The sequence below is a fragment of the Dasypus novemcinctus genome, chromosome 25 (genome assembly GCF_030445035.2).
Source record: "Dasypus novemcinctus isolate mDasNov1 chromosome 25, mDasNov1.1.hap2, whole genome shotgun sequence".
NCBI classification, from domain to species: domain Eukaryota; kingdom Metazoa; phylum Chordata; class Mammalia; order Cingulata; family Dasypodidae; genus Dasypus; species Dasypus novemcinctus.
Window position 1 is genome coordinate 62933014 of NC_080697.1, and position 4106 is coordinate 62937119.

General features: G+C 38.2%; 1 non-coding gene and 1 pseudogene across 1 annotated transcript; both read right to left on the minus strand.

Moving 5' to 3' along the window:
* Window positions 1-261: 261 nt before the first annotated feature.
* Window positions 262-446, minus strand: LOC111759886 (U2 spliceosomal RNA). The gene has a single exon (XR_002793735.1). It is a non-coding gene; the product is annotated as a U2 spliceosomal RNA (small nuclear RNA).
* A 2730-nt stretch (window positions 447-3176) lies between these two features.
* LOC101444105 (ferritin heavy chain pseudogene) lies at window positions 3177-3728 on the minus strand (annotated as a pseudogene).
* Between the last annotated feature and the right edge of the window lie 378 nt (window positions 3729-4106).

A 4106-nucleotide genomic window follows, 5' to 3' on the forward strand; every position in this document is an offset into this window, starting at 1 on the left:
TTCTATAAAAGTCAGTGTAGATTGGTTCATGGTTTCTAGAAATTTGTTGATCTCATCTGTATTTGCTAGATTTTTGGCATGCAGTTTTCATAATATCCTCTTATGAACTCTCTTATTTCTACAGGGTCAGTGGTAATATCTTCCCTGTAATTTCTGATTTTATTTGTTTGTGGCCTCTCTATTTTTCTTCATTAGTTTAGCTAAGGGTTTGTAGATTCTGTTGATCTTCTCAAAGAACCAACTTTTAAAAAATTATCCCTGAAGGGGTGCACCATTCCTGGAGGTACTGCAATAACAGGTTGATACGTGGACTGGATGGAGCAAGCCCCTATTCCATCTCCTAATTCCAAAAATCTGTTTAATACATCAGATAGAGGACGTATCAGATATTAAACTGATAAGAACAGATACTACACTTGATCTTAGCCAAAAGGCCAAGAAGTGATTAGAACCAACTTTTGTTTTTGTTGATTTTCTCTACAGATTTTTGTACATGATTTCATTCATTTCTTCTCTGATGTTATTTTTCCTTCTTTTTGGTTTGGGATAATTTTGCTACTCTTTTTCTAGCACTTTTAAATGCACAGTTATGTTATCAATTTTAGCTCTTTCTTCATTTTTAATGTAAGCATTGAGGGCTATAAGTTTCCCTCTGAGCAGAGGCTTTGCAGTGTCCCATAGGTTCTGATATGTTGTGTTCTCATTTTCATTCATCTCAAGATATTTGCTGAATTATCTTGCAATTTCTTCTTTGAACCACTGATTGTTTAAGAGTGTGTTGTTTAATCTCCATATATTAATTTTCTCTTTTTCTATCCATTATTGATCTCAAGGTTTATTCTGTTCAGATCAGAGAAAATTTTTTGTATACTTACAATCATTTTAAATTTATTGAGACTTGTCTTGTGAACCAACATATTGCCTATTTTGGAGAAGGATCAATGAGCATTTGAAAAGAAAGTATATCCTACTGTTTTGGGGTGCATTGCTCTACAGTTGTCTGTTAGGTCTTGTTCATTTATCATATTATTCAAGCTCTCTGTTTCTTTATTTATCCTCTGTCCAGATAGTCTATCCAATACTGAGAGTGATGTATTAAAGTCTCCAATTATTATCACAGAGACATCTATTTTTATCCCTTTAGCCTTGTAAGTTTCTGCCTCGTGTATCTGGGGGCACTGAGGTTAGGTGCACAAATATTAAAAATAGCTATTTCTTCTTGTTTAATTGCTCCTTTTATTAATTATATATTTATTTTATTATATTTAAGTTTTTAAAAAGATGCTTGAATTACCTAAATATTACATGAAAAATGTAGGGAATTGTTGTTGCTCCATTGGGGAATGTGACAGATTTCCCTGGAATGGGAATTCAGCACTCCCTCAGTTGTCAGGTGAAACTTTTCCCTCTATGTCAATACTCAACGAATATCTGAACATATCTATATACATACCTTATATACATGCCCTGGAGAACTCACTCTCACCCATGCATCTCCCATCAATGACACCCCGCATCAGTGCTCCACCCCTGCCATAGCTGGACACTTCTGTGATCCAAAACGTCTTCAAAACTGTAGTCTAATATAATGCCAAATTCAGTTAATGGGAAAATGTAATAAAAATGATAATTTTAAAAAATTAGAAATAGAATACATAATAATTTAGAAAAACTAAAATAAAGTAAAAACAAATTGGGGTATTAAAAAAGTGAAAAATATCAAACATTTTTTTGACATTTTGCCTTTTATCATTGTAGTAGATGTTGCCTGGTATGCACAGGGGCAAGGCAATCTCTTCCATTTCTTCCTCAATGTCTACATACATTTTCTTAAATTATGTCCTTAAAGAGTTTTAGTTCACAGTGAAGTCACATATAGAATATAGGAGACTCACATATACCTAACATCAAACACTTCCCCCTTCCCTAGCAATGATTTTACATATGGATGTTACCTTTGCTACAAGTAATGTACAGGTATTGAAACATAGCTACTAACCATGGTTCCATTATGGTTTATATTATGGTTTACACTTTAGATTGCACACTTTTATAAATTTTTGGTTACATTATAGTTTACATTATGTTTTATATTTTAGACTATAACCTTTTTTAGCTTTAAGGCTAATATGTTTTATTATTATTTTTATTGTCATTTTTAACAGATACATAAATCATACAAAATGTTACATTAAAAATGTTTCCCATATATCCCACTCCCCCCCCCCACTCCTCCCACAGCAACAACCTCTTTCATCACTATGGCATATTCATTGCATTTGATGAATACATTTTGGGGCACTGCTACACTTCTTGGATTTTAGTTTTCATTGTACTTTAACTCTCCCCTACTCTGTTCGATGGGTTATGGCATGATATATAATGTCCTGCAGCTGTCCCTGCAATATCATTCAGGACATCTCTAAGTCCCAAAAATGCCCCTATATCACACCTCTTCTTCCCTCTACCTGCACTCAGCAACTCCCATGGCCACTGCTTCAACATCAATGATACAACTTCTTCCATTGCTAGAGTCACAATATTCCTATAGTAGAATACCAGTAAGGCCACAAAATCTATATTTTATTCCTCCTTCCTGTGGACCCTAGAATTGCAATGTCCAAACCACTTCTAAATTGAGAGGGGGCTTAGATCCCAAATGGCTGGTGAATGTGATTCCCCTGCTTGCAGTTGTAGACTCTCTCTGTTCCCTGGTTTTGTGGTTGACCATTCTCACCTTCCTGGTAGCTGACCTGGGTAAGTCCAAACGAAGACTGTACACTTTTATAAGCTTTTGGTGAAATTTATCATGGACTGTATCCATCATTGCAGAATCATGCAGAACACTTCCATTGCCCCAGTTACTTCCATCTACTACTCTATTCCTCTCTTCCCCTCCCCTCAGGGCCCACAGTGACAACCAATCTTCTCCATTTGAAGGAGAAGATTCATACATACTTGAAGCATACTTGAAGCAATGCTGAGGGCTAGACACACTACTCTGTCCTCCCCCATATGGAGCCACACAAGTTTTTTTTTTTTTGGTACCAAATAACTTTATTTGAAATAATGGTACTAATGAAAGAACTTGGTAGATGTTGATACAACTTACAGAAAAGGTAAACCCAACACACATGCACTACTACCCTGTGGCTCTGGGGAAGCCAACGTAAGGTTTAGCTCTCATCATCACTGCTTCCCAGAGTGTGCTTGTCAAAGAGATACTCTGCCAAACCAGTACCCAGGACCCCCATCTTGCACAGGTTGGTTACATAGTCACCCAGTTCTTTGATGGACTTCACCTGTTCATTCAGGTAATGGGTCTCAATGAAGTCACACAAATGGGGGTCATTTTTGTCAGTAGCCAGTTTGTGCCATTCCAGTAGTGACTGATTCACCCTTTTTTCCAAGTGTAATGCACACTCGATTGCATTCAATTTGCTCTCCCAGTCATCCCGTTCTGGTTTCTTGAGATCCTGAAGGAAGATTCGGCCACCTCGTTGGTTCTGCAGTTTCATTAGTTTCTCAGCATGTTCCCTCTCCTCATGAAATTGGTGAAGAAAATATTTGGCAAAGTTCTTCAAAGCCACATCATAACAGTCAAAGTAGTAAGACATCGACAGGTAAATGTAAGAGGCATAGAGCTCCAGGTTGATCTGGCAGTTGATGGTGGCCTCTGAGTCCTGGTTGTAGTTCTGGCACACCTGCAAAGGGGATGTGGTCATCATGATGGGCAGTTGAGAAGTGGTGGCAGTGGCTGCGCAACACTGGATGGAAGGTGGCAAGCAGCTGGGGGTGGCTGGCTGACAGGGGTGAGTGCCGGGTTCCATTCAAGCACTGTTGAAGCAGGAAACCATGGCAACTCTCCACGAAGACATCTCCCACCCAAGCTCTTGAGAAACACACTTCCCTGCATTGGAGTGTCAGGCCTCCCTGGGATGTGGGCATTACACATTCCTGCTCATTGTATGAACACTGATGAACACTCATACACTCCGTAAAAGCCTGCTCCAGATGAACCATGTGCCAGAAGCCCCCAGTCAAAGATCTGAAATTAGTGATCCTTCCTTATTATATTTTCTAAAGAGTATTCTCAACATTATAGT